The sequence below is a fragment of the Pagrus major genome, chromosome 22 (assembly GCF_040436345.1).
Source record: "Pagrus major chromosome 22, Pma_NU_1.0".
In the NCBI taxonomy this organism is placed as follows: Eukaryota; Metazoa; Chordata; class Actinopteri; order Spariformes; family Sparidae; genus Pagrus; species Pagrus major.
In genome coordinates, this window is record NC_133236.1 from 3,536,145 (window position 1) to 3,560,400 (window position 24,256).

Sequence of the window (24,256 nt, forward strand, 5' to 3'; positions counted from 1 at the left end):
AATGGCTTTGTCGTGTTTTCATTAGGACACTTTACTAGTGTTTCCCAATGCAAAACAGCCAGATCTTTGTGACCTGAAAATGCTCAAGACAACACTATACACAGCCATTTGAAAACTACAGTAAAAGTAACACATTTACACACAAATTAAAGTTACACACAAATTATACCTATTAAATAGTTATCACCTCCGTAAACAATAAATGAATTAAAAGATTACAATAAATTCAATGGTAAATATTGCAAATTAAACTTATTATTTCCTACAGATTTACTTGTGTTTTGTATCTCTGTTTGCAGCTCATCAGGCCACGTGAATGTTTACTGTTGCTATGGCAACAAGAGACCGCTGACGTTAGCATCTGTTAGCTAGCGTAGCTAAATCATCTGAACAATAATAACCCATAATATCACAATTCGGCGTATTTGAACAAAATCAACCACAGCTACCAACAGTCACAGCCCTTTAACTCTGGGCTGATGTGCTGCCACATGTTAGACTGTCAAAGTTAGAACAATAACGGCTTCAGTCCCTGAGGAGCTGCGTTAGCATTAGCGGCAGCTGCGTTAGCATTAGCGACAGCTGCGTTAGCATTAGCGGCAGCTGCGTTCATCAGTATGCAGTTAGTGAGGTCACATCACATTAAATGTAAAAACGTTTTTTACTTTGTTTTGGACGTGTCTCAAACATTGAGCCGAGCCAGCCCCAGGCTGACGGTACTGACCCTGTCTGCCTCCACTCGCTCATCATCGTCAGGTCCTCCACCCTCGTCTCCCGGCGCAGCAGCACCTGTGGCTGCTGGCGGGTCGGTGTCACTGGTCCCGGCACCAAAAAGCCTCCACCTCCAGAGACTTCAACTGTTTTAATCGCTGTTTCTCAGCACCACCTGGGCGTTTCTTCCTCTTATCCATTTTCAAGTAGCGGACACGACAGTTTGGAAGACGCTCACGACTACCACACACTAACGTTACTACGGGCTCAGCAGCAGCCCGGCCCGCCCGCCGCCCGCCCATCGAGGTCCTGCCCCACCCTGGTTCGTGTCGTGATTGACAGCACTGTCAGGGCTCTCTGAGCCTGTCAGCCCATGATTGATTGACAATGACAAACAATAGACCAATTGTGTCGATGCTGGTAACACACTGCTAGCCCTCTGTAGCCAATTGGCCGCCCAATGGGAGGGAATTTAGAGAAAAACAAAGCGGACCGGACCAGACCGCCCACATTGGGTCAACGGCCCACCGGGCAGTGCCCGGTATGCCAGATGGCCAGTCCACCCCTGCCAGCAGCTGAACCAGCAGCACAGACAATCTCTACATTCAGCACAGTGTCAAGCTGGACACCAAGATCAGAGTCATAAATTCAGAATCTGAACAAATGTGAAACATGGTCACAATCTGTCCTTCTGCTCCTGAGTTCTGGTCATGAGTAACCACCAGAAAAGTGTTGCTGCAGAACACTGACGTCACAGTGAATCACTAACAATTCTTGACTTATGGCCAAACTTAAATCAGTTCATCCTTGAGTCTAAGTTGACAACTGTGCCAAATTTAATAAATTCCCTTCTGAGATACTGCATTCACAAGAATGAAACAGATAACCGAACGGACGACCTGTAATAAAATAGATGTGGTCAGATAATGAAGCCCTGGGGCTCCAAAGTGTAGTAATGATGGAGGTGAAACATGGTCGCTAATAGAAACGAGACATTTGTTGATCGACAAGTTGGAGGTGGACCACTGTCTGTCCCCGATCAACCAAACTATTAACAATATTGTGATCATCAGTATTAAAAGCTCTGGTCAAGTCTGTTAATATGACGTCTGAGTGTTCATGTGAATCAGCAGTCCTTCATCTGCTCCTCTGAAACTTGGGCAATTTTGAAAAGATGCTGAAACCACTTTGAGTTCTCTTCTTTGCCAGTGTCTCTGATGACCACATAGTGTGCAATCAAATCTTTAACAACACCTTAACTTATGGCCTTGTCTTTCCATATTTTTACATATAAAGTTTGACACCTACAAACTGTGTCAGGTGAAACATCCTTGCATAATTTATACCAAAATAATACCATCATGGTTTTCAGTGGCTCTGTAAAGTATTAGAAAGTTGACACTTGATTGAATTGAAGTTAACTTTCTTCTGAAGTCATATATATTTATAATTTATAGTTATATTGTCAGAGCTCAAAGTTCCTCCAAAGCCACATTTTGTACAATAAACAGCTGTTTCCACAGTCTGACTCCTCATGAGGACGAAACTGCAGGTTATTATTTAAAATGGAGTGCCCTTTCAGTTGGCAAATACTGTTGAAGCATTATGCAGTGTTGTGTGTGTAGGGTGTTTTGAAATGAGGCTGTTCCACTTTTAGCTCTCATGCTGTAACTTGATAGTTTGACAGCCTCACGCTAGATTTAGGAGAAAACACTGTCCACCACCAGAGCGCCAGAGTCAGTGATCACAGAAGAAGATGTGTGACAGAGCAGAGCTGCTGCTGCAGCTGAAGCAGAGCGTCAGCTGCTGTATAAATGAAGCCAAGGCGAAGCTCCACACACTCAGTCAGGACATATGGAGCTGTCCGGAGTTGGCTTATGAGGAAACCAAGGCTCATGACAGACTGGTCGCGTTCTTCAGTCAGGAGGAAGGCTGGACGGTCAACAGTCACTTCAAACTTGAGACTGCCTTCAGAGCCACCTGGGGAGCTGGAGGCAGCGACGTGGTCAGCCTGGGTTTCCTGTGTGAGTACGACGCCCTGCCTGGCATCAGACACGTGTGTGGACACAATCGGATAGCTGAGGTCGGAGCTGCTGTGGCTCTGGGGCTCAGAGCTGTGCTGGAGGACACACAGGAGCTCCCTGTGCAGGTGCAGGTAGGACGACTACACAACATGTTGAATAAAGTGACTTTATGTATGAATTATGTACAATCAATGAAACATTAACATTAAAATATTAAAGTACACAATTTGACCACTTGGAAATGAGACAAAACTCAAAAGCATTGTGGGTAATTGTGCCAAACTGCAGTCTGGACTGCACTTCAATGTGCCGACAGTTTCCATCTGACAGTCTAGAGACTGCAGTGTTTTTACAAAGTGCTTCATTTAGGGGACATGAAGATGAACTGAAGTGAAGGTACCACTTTTAATATTTGGGCTCAAATGATTGCAGTCAGTGACTGAAGTCTGATCAGCAGACACTTGGTGGGTTATATTCCTTGTGGAGCTTCTCACTTGTGTTGGGGGCTTTTTGCTTTCAGTCTGGTTTTCAGGAAACTGACTGAACTCAGATGACTTACTTGGCCAGTTAAGAATATTCCTGGTCATAAAAACATCTGGGCTGCTTGTCTTCAGTGTTGGGCAAGAGTAATATATTACCTATTACACTGCTTTTGACTTACTTTCAACAAAATGCCCAAATAACCTCTATAGAACAATGAAATAGCCTAGATCTTTCTAAATAAAGGAATGGCCCTGGACACTGATGAGCAGGCAGACAAAGGATCAAAATCTGATATATTATGAGATAGGAATAAATATTTTTAATTGTAGGCTCAGTCATATGAAACACAACAGACCTATAGCTTCTATAATGTAACCTATAATGACATGACAAGACAAACATCTCTTTCTATGCCTTTTTATTTTAGCCCACAGAACAAGGAATGCATGGTGTGATTCAAGAATGTAAATGAAAGTGTGTTTGGAGGATTAGGCTTCATTATTAAGTACAGCTCATTTCAGTGACACAGAGACTGAACATAGAACTGATAGGCTCAACTGTATTAAACACACGCAGAGCCTATATTGAAAAAAAAACAAAGCCTATATTAATAAGTATTCTCAGCAGGTTCACAGAAGAACAAGGCATGGATGTTTTTCAACAATGCAAAAAAAGTGCGCTCAGCCAGCAGATAGCACCTAGTTTGTAAAACAAATATTGCATTTTATTTTATTTTGTTGATGGATTCTTAAAAAAACAAGAATAAACACTTCACTTCGGTCGGATTGTAATACGTTACATGACACAACTTTAGTAATATATTATTGAATTATTATTAGTAACATGTTATATTACTCCATTACTGCTAAAAGAAATATATTACCATAACACGTTGCTTTTGGAGCGCGTTACCCCAACACAACAACCTGTCTTTATGTTGAAGCAAACATGAGTCTTGTGTTCTTCTCCTGCATTTAGGGCTGCTGGACAGCATCTGTTGAGTCTCGACTTCAAATCAACCACAGTACCATTAAGTTAAGTACCATTAATTTGCTGTAATCTCTGCAAACTGATTTTCACCGCTCCTTATATTAATTTTAACATTTTAACACAAAATTGCTGCTTGAAAGGAAGGAAATCAATCTTAAACCAGTGCGTTAGTAAATGGTTGACTGTAATTATAAAAGCAGCTATCTGAACTGCATGGAAGTCACTATGTTGCAAATGGCCAGTGTGAACCTGAGCCAAATACAAAATACATAAACTATGGCCTCCCATGAGTCAGACGAATAGAAAAAGAAGTTTCTTCCTCTAATTTAGCAGTTAGTGAGAAATGTTAATAGGCCACAGATTGTGCAGCTGTGATGCATAAAGCGATGGTGGACTTGTCTTCACAGCTGACGGTGCTGGGGACCCCAGCTGAGGAGGATGGTGGAGGTAAAATTTACATGATAAGGGAGGGAGCCTTTAAAGGCCTGGATGTGGTGTTTATGGCCCACCCATCCAAAGAGGATGCCACGTACCTGCCCTGTGGGGCCTAGCATGAGTATGTATCACAGCACAGATCTCCTGCAGGACTATTTTTTATTTGTATTGTGTGTGCTGTATTTGGAAACTGGTAATGTGATGCACTACATCGTGCTTTACTGTATGTGACTGCTCAGTTACACATATGCCATCAGGCAGCCCAGCTCCACAGTAAGATCCTCGATCTCATTTTTGAATTGACACAAACTGGATCTGGACTGATTACTACTATCCCTACCTTGTAGTGTATGCAACACTGTTAATCATACATTATGCAGCAGAAGTAGTATTTTAAAACTTCTTTGATTCTGTCACTTAAAGGGGCGAGCATCATGTTAACATTCAGTTGTAGGAGATACACTAATAATAAACACTCGTTAATGGGGCACCACCTCCGATGTTTTATCTATTTGAATAATCCGGAGGTAATTAATCAAATTCGACTAAACAAGGTTAACTTGTATCAATTCTAATCAATTTCAGAACAATTTATTCAATCTCACACATGAAGAAATGAATTCTACACATATCCATCGGTTCTCCACATTAAACAAACCTGCACAGACAACGACGTACGGTTAAATATGTTTATTTACTAAATAAATCAAGGTGAATAAATGAAAGGATGATTCAAACAAACGATATTGATAACATAAAATGTAGAGACTAAATGATCATGGTAATGAATGGATGGAGATGAGCGGATGGTAAAGTCGCGAGTCTGGGAAGCATTCAAAGATTACTATAGTAATTTTGACACTAACGAGACCCTAACCGGATTTCTTATTAATTAAAGATTACTATGAATCAAAAGAAAAGAGACATCACCAACTCAAGAACATGCGTGTGACTCCAGCAGTGTGCGTGGGTGTTTAGCCTACTTTGCCTGAAGACTGGGAGATGTTCACCACTTTGGCCCTCTCCGGAGCTGATAGCTTGACCTCGGCTTGAGGTGCCGGTCCGCTGGCCGGAGGGATGTCGCAGCTCGTCTGCGGCTTGCAGTGGGTTTCTCCCGTCCCGGTGTCGGAGGGAGAGCGCTGTCTGTCCAGTACTCGGCAGGAAGGTCCCGGTCCGCTGCCCAGCGAAATGGCACCGCTTGTGAGCGTTGAAGGCAGGCCGGTCGGCTTGGCAAAATGTCTGTTCGTTGCAAACCGTTCACACGGTTTGTTGATGCAGGCAATTACTGCACAACGCTGGTAGTCGGATTAAAAGTCTTCTTCTTGCATGGAGTGATGACTCTGGACTTTTGATCGAACTAATTCAACTTTCTTGACGAAAATAACTAGAGAATAACGCTGGCCGGGCGAGTCCTCAGTTATTACTCAAAACAAGACGAATTAAGTCAAATTAACTTCTACTGAGTAAAATACTGATACTTAACAAAACGAAACGAAAGCACTTAGAGTCAGTGCGTCCTCAAATTAGGGTATTGAGGTAAAAATCGCACGTGGTCAATTGTGCGGAGATTTCTGCCTAAGAGAGTGTCGCAAAAATACAAAAAGTAAAGATTTAGAAGTGAAGAAAAATTTAGAGAAGAGAGTTACAAAAAGAGTTACAACAAGAGGTTACAGCAAGAGAGCGAGTGAGGGTTGTCTCTTGGTATTTGTAGTCCAAATCGGCAGGCGGTCCCTAAGGGGAGGGCTGACGATTCTCACTGTGTATCATATCGCCTACACTTACGAAACTTGAATTAAATTAAACCGATTTAATGTTTCGCGATCGTGCTTCACCTTTCTCAGGACCTTACCATGGCAAAATAAATGGACTTAATGAAATAATATGACCTGATTAAATTCTCTGAACGACTAAAAGAAATTAACACTGGATCAAACATGAAAACACTTAAAGATACAGTAGAACTGATAGAATCTGACCACATATAAGCATTTCTTATAGTTCTAATACCTGTAAATGAAGAAACATATTACAGACTTTTAATCAGGAAAACGTATTAAAACATAGATATCCCGACAGTCTGATTCCTTTGTACCCGGACTCACCACTGGAGGGCACTGTGGTTCCACCAAACACATGACACAATTAAACATTAAATTTGATTTTAGCCAAATTTCATCACAGAGAAACGGGAGAAAGATCAGTTTTATGAGCTTCTCTTACTGACCCTTAATCTGTTGGAATTAAGAGAATGAGATCCTGACTTAATGGTTAATTAGAAATGGTCTGAAATCTGGAGGAACACAGAGACCATTTGTGTGGAATGTGACCACAGATAGCATCCAGACGTGTCATAAATCACAGACCTGGGAGTGAGGGCATAGAACAAATCAGAAGGTTTCCATTGTCTTCTCTTCTGACGTGTGCTTTAGAAGTTAGAGGTGAGGAGAGAGACACAGGTAGAGAGAGATACTCTAAAACAAAGAAAAAAAAACATTTGATGTGTGAGTTAATTTACATATATAAAGACTCTGTATTGACACCTTCTGATGACCAGTTCGTTCGTCCCTCCTGGTGAACTGGCAGAGGACTCAACATGACCTGTGAAAGAGGATTTATGTGCTTGCAAGGGAGAGGAAGTTCATCCAAAGGCTTTGGGTTGTAAATTAATTAAAAGTGTCTTCATACGAAGTATTTACAACCAAGAAAAACACTGTCCTCTCTGCCAGGCGATAAGATGGCGCCCCTCTTCCTGTAGAGTTGCTTCAAACTTAAAAACAGAGTTGATAAGGAAAACAGGGCCTCAGCATCAGAGAGAAAGGAACACAGGCACATGTTCCTACACAGTGTTACTGTCTCCTCCTCCTCAGGAAACTTGAAGATTAATTTTTTTAACTATTTTAAATCCAGTAGTGTTTTCTTCCATGATTACAAGCTGGTTGTGTTCTTCCATGGCTGTGTCCCAATTCAGGGGCTGCATCCTTCGAAGGACGTGGCCTTTGCATCAGTACATAACGGCTTCGTGTCAAACGTTGTTAAATGGGACAGTCTAGCCTTCGGAGCATTTCGGCCCAGGCCCGCAAAAGTGACGATCTACACCACTTGATGTCGCAAAGGATCTTGAGATATGGGAGTCCGTGAAGGATAGTAGCGGTGCGTCCTCCAAAAAGAGGGAGAAGAAGGCCGCATTTGTGGGGTGCATTTGGAGGAGCCTTCGAATTGGGACAGCCTTCGCGCGGTGTTGTGACGTAATTGGCCTTCAAATGCACCCTTTGAAGGATGCAGCCCCTGAATTGGGACACAGCCCATGTCTTTACCAAGCAACCTATGAAAGAAGAAAGGGACATGACGTCATCATTCCAACATTCCTGGTGCCAGTTCTATTGTAGTCGATGGGAGATACATAGACAAGCAGACTAAAACCCAACATATCTACGTTGTATAACCTTTGATGAAGAAATGCCTCGACAAAATAAAAACACATTTCAGAGAACAAACTAATGATGGATTTCTCCAAATGGGTGCATTAGTTTATTTACTGTTGCTTGAAATACTATCCAAACATGTTTGTAGGCATACCTCACGGGATTCAATGACAATTTCAACTGAGGTGTCCCTTTACAATATTACAACATCTTCCTCCTCTCTTCCTTTTGATGTCCATCACAGTCTTCTTTACGATGGTAGACAGGGATAATAATATCTAATAATATCATCACATATCCAAATGAAACGTCATCAAACTCTTCTGATTATTTATGGTGGTATAAACTTACCTTTAGCTATAAACCATCAAACTCAACCATCAGAAAACAATGCATCATAATTATGAATGAAGCACGTAACTAACGTGACCTATCGCAGGTCACCAAATCAAAAACAACATTACTCAGCAAACAGGCTCAGATAGGGGTGTGACGACACACTCATCTTACAAGATGAGACAATACACGAGATTGGGTTCTAGACAATGAGACGAGATGAGATTTAAACACTATTTTTAAGAAAACTTCTTGTTTGTGTTCACATGTTTAGACAGCAAAGCTGATTCTGATAGAACACAAAGTTATAGTAAAAAAGGCATTTGTCAGTGTTGTCTGGCCTTTCAGTGTTTTCTTCACAGGTGCGGTTGATTTTAGTACAGAGCTGTGGTGGTTCTGTAGGTTAACATCTCAAAAACATCTCACACGACATCTTGCCTTTCCTCACCACCCTGATCAACTCCTCCCTCACTTCAGGCCATATTCCAGCTCCTTTTACAGCTACAGTAAAGCCACTCCTAAAGAATCCCACCCTAGACTCAGCTGACATTCGCAACTACAGACCTGTATCTCTTCTTTCATTCCTCTCTAAAACCTGGAGCACACCGTCTACAACCAACTGTCCTCCTACCTTTCACAAAACGACCTACTTGACCCTAATCGGTCAGGCTTCAGGACTGCTCACTCCACTGAGACGGTCCTCCTCACAGTGACTGAGTCCCCTGTGCCGCCAGAGCCTCGTCCCACTCATCAGTCCTCATTCTCCTTGACTTATCCTCTGCATTTGACACAGTCAGCCACCAAATCCTCCTCTCCACTCTGGCCGAACTTGGCATCGCTGACTCTGCTCTAACCTGGTTCGCATCATACCTGACAAATCGCACCTTTCAGGTCACTTGGAATGGCTTCTTGTCCAAACCCTGCTTTCTGGAAACTGGTGTCCCTCAAGTCTCAGTACTAGGACCTCTTCTGTTTTCACTATACACTAGATCACTAGGCTCTGCAATCACATCACATGGATTCTCTTACCACTGTTATGCTGACGACACCCAACTGCTCCTCTCTTTTCCCCCATCCTCCAAAACCCACGTTGCAACGTGCATCTAGGAATGTCTGGCAGACATCTCCGCCTGGACAACTGCGCATCATCTCAAGCTCAACCTTAGTAAAACTGAACTCCTCTTCATCCCGGGGAAAGATTGCCCTCACATGGATCTGTCAGTCACTGTCGAGGATGTCACAGTATCTCCTTAATCGACTGCGAGGAACCTGGGCGTAATCCCTGACGACGGACTATCCTGCACCCCCAACATCACCATGGTGGCCCGATCCTGCAGATTTGCCATCTACAACATCCGCAGGTTCCAGTCTTTCCTCACAAAGGACGCAATTCCTGGTCCAAATGCTGGTCATCTCCCGCCTGGATGACTGCAACTCGCTCTTGACTGGACTCCCAGCCTCTGCGACTAAATCATTGCAACATATCCAGAACGCTGCAGCGCAACTTGTCTTCAATCTACCCAAATTCTCTCATGTGACCCCCCTCCTCCATGACCTCCACTGGCTTCCTGTTGCGGCATGCATCCAATTCAAGACGATGGTGCTGGCCTTCAAGGCCGTCAACGGAGCTGCACCCATCTACCTCCAAACACTGGTCAGACCACACGCCCTAGCATGAGCGCTTCGCTCTACTACATCAGCTGGCCGGCTGGTACCGCCATCACTAAGAGCAAACAAAGGCCGCTCAGCAAAGTCGCGACTCTTCTCTGTTCTGGTGCCCCAGTGGTGGAATGAATTTCTGACCAATACCAGGACAGCAGAATCACTCAGCATCTTCTGCAAAGACTCAAGACCCACATGTTCAGACTTCACCTTTACCCCGCATAGCATGACTAAAAAAATATATATGTATATGCACTTGTACGTTCTTACCCTTAGCACTTAAACCATAGCACTTATGTACTTAAGGTATCCTTGATAAAAAGCAGCTACTATGCTCAGATAAGGGCTTGAAAACTGTTTCTATTTTTCTTTTCTACTTTATCGACGGTGATATGTTGTGGTTTCTTTCTTGTGACAAATGTACTTATTGTAAGTCACTTTGGACAAAAGCGTCTGCTAAATGCCCTAAATGTAAATGTAGGTGTCTTTGCATAGTGCCCTTGTTAGCCACGGTGTACACCGCTATTTTCTTCCATTGCTTTCATATTGTTTGTGTCGCCATTTATTGTTTCCACCGGGTATCCAAAATGCTGCCACGCAAACGACTTACAAGTGGCCAGGGTATCTTCTATACTGATTTCGTCATGCTGGCTGCTCATAAGATCATACAAGGTGTAAGATTTGAACTTTAAATTCTTTCCAGATTGTATTTGAAGGTTTTATAGGCAAGTCCGACCAAAAGCCATGTCGCTTTAAGGAGTTGACACCAAACTATCTCCCTTTCAGGTTGAAGTAGTGTCCGAAAGAAATGAATTCGACAATAAGCTGCGCAATGCTGTACTGGAGGAGCTGTACGAGAGAAATGGAGAGGCACCTGGCTGCAGGCCTCCACTGTGAAGTCGCTTCCGGTGCAGGCTCCACTGTCAGGACACCTCCACTGTCAGGACGGGAAGTGACGACATTTAAATCTGGATTTCACCTGTATTTTCATTCAGAGAGACCAGCGAGTGAGCATGTGTTCCGAGTAGCGGTGAGTTGCTGATTTTTATTATCCACAGAAAGTAAATGCATGGTTTCTTGTGTTCTTCGTCAATATAGGTGCCGTAAAATAATAACGTTATAGAAGTTATTAATGATGCAAATTAGTTAGATAACGTCAAAGTTAACTTTCACCAGTGGAGGTTAGCATCAACACCGTCGGTTATCAGGGATTATTAACTGTATAGTGCATAACCTAAAGTAACTGTTCGCATTTGTTTGTATGTAACGTTATAAAACATTTTTGTAAACTCTCCTTGCATTAACTGGGCATCGTCACAAAGTTGAAAACGTGTCTTTCTGAACTCACAGACGTGATATGTGAGACAGCCAAGCTGCCAACACGATGCAACACACCACGATGTTTTGCCAGAGGTCGACTAGCTAATTAGTGATATCACCTGTTTAAGTGCACAAGTGGAATCAAAATGTGGCACATTTTTACTTTTTTATTTTTCCACCTCTGTTGTATACGACAGTATATAAACAAAACAAATAGTAACTGAAATTACTGAGAAGTGGCTTCTGCACCATCAGTACTTTTATTTTTGATACTGAGGAAGGAAATACACTTTTAGAGTGACGTCTGAGAAGAGAAGGGCCCTCTGACCTCCAGACTGACTGATGGGATCTTTTCTTTTTCTTTTTGGAGCTTGTGTTTTGAATATTACAACTGATCCTTTTGCTTATCTATATATTTTCAGGAAGAAGAGCAGCAGGCTGAGGTCTCAGTCAGACCTAAGCTTTTTCACAGTATCTATTGGTCAGATACTGTTGGTGCAGCAGCTATGTACAGACATCTTTCTTTCTGTCTTTTCCATAGGACTCGGTTGAAGATCGCATTCTTCTCGATTGCAGACATGCAGCAGAGTGGGTTGAGGCCAACAGACAACTGTTGTCTGCTAAAGTGGACCTGCCTGATGTTCTGTGCTTGGGGGAGGAGAAACAGGCTGAGGCTGCTCTGCAGTATGGGAGGGTGTGGAAAGAAGAGGTGGATGAGCATGAAAAGGAAACAATCCTGGAGCCCTTCAAGTTCACGTTTTACAACACTGAGGACATGTGGAAATTCTGCGAAGAAATAATGGACAGAAGAAATTATTTGGCCTATTGTGAATGTCCAAATGTCACACAGATGAGTGAGTTTGTGTTAGAATAAAGAATAAAGGGCTACAGAACATTTATTCATGTTGTGACTTGGTGTGTTTTTTGTTTGTCTCATGGATCCCTTAATAATTCACTTGGATTATACTGTAGAGATCAACAGTAAGTGTAGTATTTAGTGGTAGCTACTTGGGTGTTCCAGCAGAACAAGAACATAATTAGCATAGACATGAGACCAAACATGAAATTTATGGTGGTAAAGAATAAAAATACAGAATAATACAACAGGAAAAAAAATTGAAAAAATATATAGAAAAAGAGCAGTGCAATAAAGTCAAATGATAAAAAGTCAGTTAAGTACTGTATAGTGCACAATAAAATGTATAGGCCAATGACATCTTATGAGATGTTGGCTTATGAATATGAGTAATAACTTAAAAGACAATTTGTGCACTGAGCAATTTTATTCCTGCCCTCCATTGTTTTCATTTATCAACTATTTGACCTTCTCTTTTCAAGATCCTCAGCTTTGTAGTCGGCTGCAAATAGACTATTGAGCCCCGAGTCATATCACCACCGTTTGTTTTTCGTAATGACTAAGTTGTAAAATTACGCAGTGCAGTGTATATTAGTCTGGCTTTTTGTCCTACATTTGGACAGAATAAATCAAAATGCCCACGTTGGGGCTCATGCGCAACATAAAAGGAGAACACAGACCAAAAACGACAAACAAAAAGTTTACTATATAAATACGATATAACGATTTATACTATAGACAAGGAATTAATAGATTTTACGTCATATTGTTTACTAATTAATGCATTTGTGAGGAAAACGATTCAACCGGAAGTGCATTCGCGATTTTATTTTGAAATGTATCCCGTGCATTTCCTGTCCTGACAGTGGAGGCGGCCTGAGAGTGGAGCCTTCGGCGGTAGCGACCTCACAGTGGAGGTCTGCAGCCAGGACCTCTTGGAGAAATGGCAGGGGTCTGGGGATGGAATTCACCACAGATGAAGATGTCCTCAATAATGACTCTGGTACGTGTATATGCTGGCTGCTGTACTGATATTGCGATACAGCTTTTCACCTCGACGAGAAATATCGCCATGTTTTCATATCCCAAGAGCTTGTGGAACGAAATCCTGTCATACCCCTAGGCTCAGAGTTAGTTTAGTTTTAGGCTGTTAAAGTTGTTAAACTTTAGTCTGTTACTAACCTCAATCAGAGGTTCCAGTCCGTCATAAATCCAGAATGAGCCTAATACGTGCATGCAAATAAATCATTGAACTAATTAAGGAGTACGGTCTAGACCTGCTCAATTCGGACAGTTTCATGAGATGACTTTTGTTGTGAATTGGAGCTGATTGATTGATTAATTGATTGATTGACAAATCAAATGAAATGCACCTTGAAAACACATGAAACATTAACTATATTAAAAACCGGTGCCTCCATCACCCAGTCTGATGAAGATGAGAGATGAAGGAGTGGTCTGCTCTTTCACCAGTATGATAACTGTACCCAGATGACATGTTACCACTTCCTGTTGATTGGTGGAACAGTATCACACCGTTGGCAGGAACATGTATTGGTGTGCATGTATCAGAGGTCTAAAACCTTTAGCTGCACTTGACTGTTTAGCTGCATACAGACTGAAGTGTTGTTTGTCTCATGTTTTCCAGTGTAACTATGAAGTATCATGGTAAGGCCTTGCATGCCTTAGCCTACCCCTGGGAGGGAGTCAATGCACTGGACGCAGCTATGCTGTGCTACAACAACCTGTCTGTGCTCCGACAGCAGATGAAGCCAGACTGGAGAGTTCATGGTGATCATCTGATGAACCTTTTGTAGTCATGTGTTGCTATGGTACTAAGTTTAGTAAGCTTGGATTAAATCATGTTGTGTTGTGCAGGTATCATAAAGCATGGTGGTGTGAAACCAAACATCATCCCTGCCTACACTGAGCTGGAGTACTATCTGAGAACCCCGTCACGTGCTGAGCTTCAAGTCCTGAAGGCAAAAGCTGAGATGTGTTTTAGATCAGCTGCTGTAGCAACTGGCTGTGAAGTAAAAAACCACAAAGTTGTGACATTCAAATACTGACCTGTTTGGGAAATAGAAAGAATCTAAATACGGGTTTCTGTCTACCACACTGTCTCTTTTGATTCTACCAGCAGGAACTGTCAAACTAAGACATTTTCTAATGCTGTGTCATTTAGCATCTGAGTAGCTTCAAGTTAAAGGCAAATTGTAAAATATGAATGCCACAGCTGTCTCCAGTGTTAGAAAGCCTCGACAAAATGTACTCTTGTTTAGCTTCTTTTCACATTACTTCTTTTCTCTGCCGCGGACGTTGTTTCTTTTCAGGAGCTGTTGTTTGAGATGATGATAAAAGTTGTTTTTCTGGAACCTCTGCATCTGTTAATTTCTCTGCGGTAGTTCCCTCTGGAGCCAGCTCGACTTCTTCATTCTCTCACTATCGCCCCTCAGGCCAGGAGGACTTATTACAAGAAGGGATGGCTGTTATACAGTATATAGGCATCTTGGACATAACACCAGAACTGTTACTTCTACTAAAATTATGTCCATATCTTAGAAAATGCATCCTTGAAGCCTGTGGTAATCACAGAACCACAGCTAAACGGTTGTACAATGCATTTACACTAAATGTGTAATGTGATTTGCGCAGGTGTAAAAAAAACAGTTTAGCTACAGTATGACACTTTGTTGGAGTCTTTCTTGCATCAAAGATTAATTGATGCAGATGTGACACCTTGATATCATTAGCTTCACACTAATGGTAATGGGTCCTCATAAGATCATACAAGGTGTAAGATTTGAACTTTAAATTCTTTCCAGATTGTATTTGAAGGTTTTATAGGCAAGTCCGACCAAAAGCCATGTCGCTTTAAGGAGTTGACACCAAACTATCTCCCTTTCAGGTTGAAGTAGTGTCCGCAAGAAATGAATTCGACAATATGCTGCGCAATGCTGTACTGGAGGAGCGGTACGAGAGAAATGGCAGGGCTCTGGGGATGGAATTCACCACAGATGAAGATGTCTCAATAATGACTCTGGTACGTGTATATCCTCTGTGGATATAAAAGAACAGTTATGTACTGGAAGTTTCAGGGCTGACGGTACCTTAATCTTAGTTCATTTAAAGATGTACTTTATTATCCTATACTATCCTGTACTATCCTGTCCTATATTATCCTGTACTTTATTATCCTACACCCATTAATGTGGATATAGTTTATTTTCCCTGTGCCAACAAGAGGTTGTAGCCTATTAGACAGTAACACACCTACTTTGAGTTGATTACTGTATGTCAGACTGTTGTTTCATTCCTAGTGACTCTACACAGAATGGACCATTAAAGCATTTTAGCTGCTTACACTGTTTTTATATCCATCACAGACTTACATACACGGCATAAGAAACACTTCAGCCAGCTACTTCTCACTTCTCACAAAAGTGTCTCACATTTTAAAAAGTCTATGTTGAAACAAGCACTAAATAAGAATATTATCATCTATCCCTATGGTAGTCATAATGTAAACACCCTCATATCAAATAAATAGATAAAACATTATAATGGCAAAAGTTCATGAAAAGTTTATACGCTTTGCTTTGAAACTCCCAAACCCAGCCCACGGAGCAGTGTGCGTATGTTATGGTCCACTCTGATGAATTTTCTCATGATCAGTTATCTTGTTATCTTGAGGAATCAGCCATTTGTTTTCTTGACAAAGCCAGATCAATTACCCCGTTATCATGAGAGAACAAGCTAAGTTATCTTGTGAAGACACAAGTCATGATCTGGAGATTTTCATTAAAAAACAATTTCCCCTTTAAAGGGCTTATGAAGGACTTCTGTAAGAAGCTGTGCCAACTTTAAACAGGTCTTAATGATTGCTGCAGGCTCTTATATCAAGATCTCTTCAATCTCTAAATGTCAAATGTTATGGGTTATTTCTCCAAATGATACCATTTTACTTTGAAAACACAAGGGATCACTGACTGGGCTGAGCCTGATATCCTTGTTCCTCCCATAATGTATAAAAACACCCTACCTCACAATGTTAAAGAAAGTAAAAAAAAAAAATCCTGGATCCGTGCCTTTATCCACTCCAGCACCAACAGGTAATGGGGTCTATTCTGGGTAGAGATCCATCCTTCGTGTGTTGTCAGTAGTGAATTTGAACTCACATTCAGAAACACTATGTAAAGACATTATAAAATATATATATTTCCTTTGTAAAGCGTCTTTATTATTATTATTATTATTAGGGCCCGAGCAGGAAACCTGCGAAGGCCCTATTGTATCTGTAAGGATTATTAGGGCCCAAGCAGGAAACCTGCGAAGGCCTTATTATATCTGTAAGGATTATTAGGGCCCAAACAGGAAACCTGCGAAGGCCCTATTGTATCTGTAAGGATTATTAATTAGGGCCCGAGCAGGAAACCTGCGAAGGCCCTATTGTATCTGTAAGGATTATTTTTATTATTAGGGCGCTAATTTACAGTCCCTATTGTTTTTGGAATGATTATTAGGGCCCGAGCACTGACAGTGCGAAGGCCCTATTGTATCTGTAGGCGGAATTCTTATTATTATTCTTCCATCTCCGAGATCACATTTTTGGAGGCCTGAACATACCCCAAAACTCACCAAACTCGGAACATATGTCACATCTGGTGAAAAATTTGATAATTCAACATGATTGGGGGTGGGTGTGTCCAGGGGGCTCCATAGCGCCACCTAACGTCGTTTTGCCCCCGTGAAAACATTCTCGGATCGTCATGAAATTTACAGGACTCATGGGTCTCAAGGATTTAGGCAGGAATTATTTTTGTCTGAATTTTTGCTGCAACAGGAAGTCGGCCATCTTGAATGGCGTGCGGCGATTTTCATTTTTCCAATGCATTTTTTGGGACTTTAGGATGTTCGCAGACTCACCAAATTTGGCTCATAGCTGCTTACCCATGAGTACGCACAACTGCCCTCATGCGCGGCACGACAGCTCAGTAGTGCCCCCTAACGCCCCCCTTATGGCTTTTCCCATTCAGTTTTTTTTCATTTCTTTGCCTCGTACTTTATTTAAAGTTTTATTGCGGTTTATTTCATTGACCCCCTTATGGCTTTTCCCATTCTGTACAAACCCAATTTCTAAGCTTCGTATTTTTACTAACTCGTCCTACAGATTTAACGCCACAGACTTCACATTCACTCAGTAGCATCCTCATACCTTCAACAGCCTGTGTTGTACCTGGTGGGCGTGGCGGTGCAGTCAATTTCGTTCCTTCAACATCACGCAGGAAGTCCGTATAACTTCAACATACAACTTCCCATCTACACCAAAGTGATCACACATGAGGAAGGTTTAACCCTCAATCCTTCTATGCATCAATACTGCATCATATCCATAGCGCCACCCACTGGACACAGGAAGTCACTGAAGATGTCACTGTTGTGTTTTGTGTGACACGTATCCCATTTAGGTAGGAAATTTCCACAGGCAACGGGCGAGCACACATCTGGGCGCGCAGCCTCTGATGGCGCCATGGCCTGACATACATGGGGGGGCGAGGGCCCGTTCATCACTGCTTGCAGTTTTAATTATTATTATTCTTCCGCCTCGACAACAAGCGCATATTTGGCGGCCTGAACATACCCCAAAGCTCACCAAACCAAGCTCGGAACATACGTCACATGTGGTGTAAAAGATTTCCTCTTACATGCACATACATGAACACAATTCCGTATACATATGTATCATGACCAGATGCACAAAATACCCCCGGCACCGAAACCCTCAGCCCAAAGGAAGTTGGCCATTTTGGTTCACAGCGGCCATTTTGTCAAAGTTTAAGCCCCGCCTCCTACATGTATACACTAACGAAATTCGGTACACATAAGTATCATGACCAGACGCACAAAAAACACTCTGGGACCCATACTCTCAGTCCAATGGGAAGTCTGCCATTTTGGTTTAAAGTTGAGATTTCGCTGCCATTTTCACCCATTTCTATGCCTCATACTTTATTTAAAGGAACTTGGGGCAGGATCTGTGAAATTATAAACATGCATTTTAAGATTTTTAATGCTAATGGGTGATGAAGCGTTCAAAACCAAAAAGAATGAGTCCACCCACGTATCTCTCCATTGCCTTGAACAGGCTGTGTGCTGCATAATGTACTGCAATTCGGGCTCGAATTTCCTGCGCAGTCCTGCGGACGTGACGTCAGATGACACTGAATGCGCGTCCTCGACCGGCTTTCGACTTGGATACAGGAAGTAAACAAACGCGGTGGACCCAAACTAGTGTTTGGGTAGTAATGGATTCTGCTACAGCCACCAAACGACCCACCATCACACAAAGTCCACTAAAAAGTCATACTAAGAAGAAAACAAAGGTTTTATCAGCGGCATGTCGTGAGTCGAAACTAAATTACGAGCAAAGCCGGCTGGCACCTGAATATACATCGGATACGTGTTGGACTCATGGAGGCAGCTTCAACTTGAATTGGGACTGAAAACAGATGCTGACATGGCTCATTTCCTAGTAACCAGGTAAGAAAACATTACAGGTCATGTTTAGAGCTTGATTTGAAAATCATATGAGATCACCGAGGACTCGAGTGACCTAACGTGCAAAGTAGCGTTAGCTGCAAACACGTAACTTAGTCCACCGCTGTGTAACACTGAATAGTTACAGACTGCGCATTTTCCACGGTCCTTTATTCTGAAACCGAATAGTTAGAAATATGTCCCTTTATATATGGGACCGAAAGCCCAACCTGTTATCCGGGAGGTGATGTTAGCAGCTGGCTGTAGCCACAGGCTTGTTTGTGTCTGTGTAGCAACATTAGCCGCTAACACACAGCAATCCCGTATCAGAGACGATCTCTCTGTCCCCCGATATGCCGTCTTTACTTTCGCCCGTGCCTTTCAGACTGCATCAACCGTAACTGTAAATCGCTGCGCTTGTGTGTCGCTACACACAGCGAGCAGCTTCCCGGCTTCTTCATGTGTAGCGGATAAGACCAACGCAAAGGGGAACCCTCCTGCGTCAGGTATCGACGCGAGGGGCACTTGATCAAGCTTTTTTTTTTTTTTTTTTTTTTTAAATAAAAACTTTATTGAACTACTTTCAGTTACAGTCATAACATTGACTTGGAAAATACAAAACAAGTCTGGCATCACATTAAGGCACTTGACCAAGCGTCAAGCGTCTGACGAATAGGGATGAGACGGCATCAGCTGCACTGTTGTGAAGAGCTCATGCGCGCTCCCACGCCGGCTTGGCTGATGGCTGCAGTTACCCTAACGGCCGCAACGGCCGGCGAGTCACTATTGAGTCTTATTTCTTGATCCTGCCCCAAGTCCCTTTAACTTGTACTACATATTTAACACACAGACTTCACAGTCACTAAGTATCATCCTCATGCCTTGATGATGAAAAGTTGTCAAAAGCTTTCACCTACGTTGTACCTGGTGGGCGGGGCCGTCAATTTCGATGCTTGGCCATTTTAAGAGCCATGTCAATGTATGGTGTGTGTTGGACACAAACTGTCCACTAGGTGGCTATGTTGTGTTTTGGGTCACATGCACCTATTTAGGTAGGAACCTTTCCATGGCAACGCACACTGGACACAGGAAGTCAGCCTCATATGCATCAATCAGACGTTATTTATAAAGCACATTTCATACAAATACAATGTAGCACAAAGAGCTTCACACAATAAAAGCAAGCAAAACGAAACAGAAGTGAAACCAAAAGACACACACACACACTTTCTCTCACACATAACACATACATACATTTCTGACAGAAGCTTACTGAGGCGCTATCTTTCGCTCAGCTATGTGCTGTGACGACAAACATCATCCAATTTACATGAAATTCACAGGTTGTTCTCTCCAAATCATACACTACAACATGACATATAATTGATGGGTGAGCTCTAGGGCCACATAGTGGAAACAGGCAAACTTGCCCTCTATGTCTGCCCTCTGTGTCTGCCCTCCGATGGTGCCACGGCCCGACGTACGTGGGGCGAGGGCCCGTTCATCACTGCTTGCAGTTCTAATTATTATTATTATTGTATAAGATACAAAATACTCTTTTCTTTGTTATCTTCAGGCTCTACAGACTTTGGTAATGTGACATTTATAGTTCCTGGCATCCATCCATACTTCTACATCAGGTCTAATGCTTTGAACCACACAGAGGAGTACGCTGTTGCAGCTGGTATGTACCCCCTTCCACTGTCTAATTGAATTGAGTCTGATATGTGTTTGCATGCCGGACAATGTGATTGTGGCTTTGCTGCAGGTGATGACCGAGCTCAGTTCTTCACCCTGAGGACCGCCAATGCTCTTGCAATGACGGCTCCGTCCAGAGCTGCTGCAGAGGGTGAAGCAGGAGTTCACAGAGGCCAAACTTAAGGAGGACAGGACGCTGACAGGAAAGCACTCTTGTCATCATCCCTGCACACTGCAGACTCAGGAAGACTTGCTGATGGCTTCCTTAAGATTTAGGGGCCCTAGTTGGTTTTACATTGTTCAAGGACATCGGATCACAATCATTTCATCTTAGATATGTGTAAATGCACAGTATTGTGGGAGCAGGCAGCTGCTCCTGTCTCTGTTTGTTAATGTGTTGATTTTGTTGCCCTGCTAGCAAATTAATTCCACAACCAGGTTAAGGTAAGCGGCACTGTTTGTGAGAATGAAAAGAATGAAAAAAGGTTACTGTGACTTTAATTGGGCATTCAATTAGATTGTGCTAGTCAAGATAAAACCTATGAAAATAAAGAAATAACTGAGATACAAAGAGGACTATTGATATATGGGGGCAAAAATGTCATCCCCTGATTAACAAGAACCAAGAAAAAAAGGCTAATTGTTATGCCCCTAGAAAATGTGTGCCTTTCTAGAACAACATAGTTCTGTGTCATTTGTTTATTTTTGTAACCATAGCAACAAAGTAGCAGTTACAGTTGTGTGAGCAGCTACAGTTGTGTCAGCACAGTCATCAGTTATTCAGTTAGCAGGCTATTTTTCCTCCCTCTTTGCTAAGGCAACGTCTGTGAGTATTATTCATCCAGCAACATAAAGTTATGAAGCAATTTGAGTTTATGTGAATATTGAGACTGCTGAGATGCCAATTGTGTTGCAAAGCTAAGCTAGGTCTATATTTTGCTGCCGCTAGGATAGCTAAGCCATGCTATGTACCAAATACTGCTGTGATGTTTGATTTGTTAAATAATACATACATTTTGTTGTATTGTGTTTCTAGTTTCACAAGATTCCCAGTAAACTTTATGGAAAGTAATCATCTGTGTCCTGGAATTTTTGGGAGTGTTTAAACTGAAATGGAAACTTAGCCCACGACAGTGAAAAGACGGCAACACAGCTAATGGGGGACACAAGGATTGCCATCCTACGATGCTACTCAGTATCAAAAGATAAGCGACTAGCATTACAGCTTCAGATAGCTTCACATTAGCTTTCTTCTCCTGATATTGAAACCACGCTGAGCCTCAGTAATGTCACAACATAACAGCGCTAACAGAGGGAATGGAGGTTACCACTCTGAGTCTGCACGCTCAAGGAGCAGCCGCTCATCTGGTAGATCGTCCAGCTCAAAGATTAGCATGGCCATTGCCATGGCAAAGGCAAACGCTGAAGCAGCACAGGCTAGAGCGTCACATTCGAAAAAGGAAATTGAACTTAAAGTGGAGCAGGCATGTATCCAAGCCAGCCTCGATGCATTAAATTAAGAAAAAGAAAAAGATGCTGCTATAGCGGAGGCAAATACTCTCGTGGCCGGTTTACAAGAAATGGACTTTGAAGTATGCAGCGAGGCTAAAGACCCAGTCCCTCAGTTTATGAAATACCAGCACACTGCCGCCTACGTGTCAGCACAAGCCAGCCTACGCAGCAATAGTGCATCCGCCATAATGGAGAGCAAAGTTAACCCTTCAACACTCCACCTTCTCAATGTAAGTCAGACCCAAGCTGCTGCTTCTGCTACCATTATGCCTCACCACTCTCCTCGGGCTCTTCAGTCAAGTGGAGCACCACTACAACAGAACTTCAAACAACATTCCTCATCTCCTGCACACCCGCCTGTTCATGGGACACCTTATGGAGTTAACCATGACCATTCTACAACCACTCTAGACCTTGTGAAATATCTTGCCCGCAACCACCTGGTGACATCAGGTCTCACTATGTATGATGACCAGCCAATGAACTATTGGGCCTGGAAAACATCATTCAAAAATGCCATCACTGACTTAGACCTGTCTGCTACAGAAGAATTAGACCTCCTAACCAAGTATCTTGGGAAAGAGTCAGCAGAACAGGTAAGAAGAGTAAAAACTGTAAACATCAGGAATCCGTCTACTGGACTGTGCATGGCATGGGAGCGTCTCGACGAAATATATGGCTCGCCAGAGGCCGTCGAACAAGCTCTCTTCAACAGGCTGGAAAACTTTCCAAAAATCACAACGAAGGATCCGCAGAGACTCCGGGATCTAGCCGACCTGTTGTCAGAGCTACAAGCTGCCAAGGAAGATGGCTACCTCGCAGGCTTGTCATACTTGGATACCTCCAGAGGCATTAAGCCTATCATTGAGAAACTCCCATACAATATGCAAGAAAAGTGGCTATACCACGGGACAAGATACAAACACAAACATTTTGTCAGCTTCCCACCTTTCTCCGTGTTGGTAAACTTCATCAGCACAGAGGCAAAGGCTCGCACAGACCCAGGCTTTAGCCTCTTAATGCAAGTTCCAGCAGAGATAAAGAGCAAATGGGAGAGGCCCACAAAGACATCTGTATATGTTCACAAAACAGGTCTCAGGTACGGCCAAGTTTGAGTCTAAAGAAGACAGAGAAAGAATTGACCCAAATAAACTTTGCCCCTTGCACCTAAAGCCCCACCCTCTGAGGAGATGCAGAGGTTTCCGCGAAAAGAGCATAGGTGATCGCAAACAGCTCTTGAAAGAACACTACATCTGCTTTCGCTGTGGCTCCTCCACAGAACATCTTGCAAAGAACTGCACCGCTGAAATAAAATGTACGGAGTGTGAGAGGATTGCCCATGTGACAGCACTTCACCCTAACCCACCTACCTGGAAATCTAAGTCGTCCCCTCCTACTTCAGAGGACAGCGGGGAGGAGGACAAAGCGGACAACCAGGAGGTCAAGTCGACATGTACACAAGTATGTGGAGAAGGTCTGAGCTCCAGAGCATGTGCTAAGATCTGCCTCGTCAGTGTGTTCCCAAACGGACGCAGAGGAGTCCAAAAGGATGTATGCTATACTCGATGAGCAGAGTAATCGATCCCTTGCACGGTCAGAGTTCTTCGATGTCTTTAAAATCTCAGGTTGCTCCTACTCATACACGCTCAAGACCTGTGCGGGATGTACAGAGACAGTGGGGAGGAGAGCCAGTGGTTACACTGTGGAGCCAGTAGACAAGAAAATGAGCATTCCTCTGCCTACACTCCTGGAGTGCAACCAAATTCCCAATGTCCGTGCTGAGATTCCTACCCCGGAGGCAGCCCACCATCATGATCACCTGAAACTCATTGCTGACAAAATACCACCTCTCGATCCGGATGCCAAGATACTCCTCCTTCTGGGCAGAGACATCTTATGAGTGCACAAGGTCCGAGATCAGATAAGTGGCCCAGGAGATGCACCGTTCACGCAAAGGCTTGACCTAGGATGGGTTGTCGTCAGTGATGTATGCCTTGGAGGCGCTCACAGACCACGGGAGGTGAGAAGTTACAAGACAGCCATCCTAGAGAACGGTCGTGCAAGCCATCTTCAGCCATGCAACAACGTGATCAGAGTGAAAGATGTGTTCACTCAAGCACCTAAACATCAGCACCATCTAGCACCAATCTCCACACACGGCGCAACGAAGCTCATAGGAGACAGCTTAGGGCAAACATTATTTGCTCGTACTCCTGACGACCACAGACTCGCTCCATCGATGGAAGATCTGGAGTTTCTCCAGATAATAG

General features: G+C 43.0%; 1 pseudogene; it reads left to right on the top strand.

The window, feature by feature from the left end:
* The first annotated feature begins 2,467 nt into the window (after positions 1 to 2,467).
* LOC141018408 (xaa-Arg dipeptidase-like) lies at positions 2,468 to 20,900 on the top strand (annotated as a pseudogene).
* The last annotated feature ends 3,356 nt before the right edge of the window (positions 20,901 to 24,256 follow it).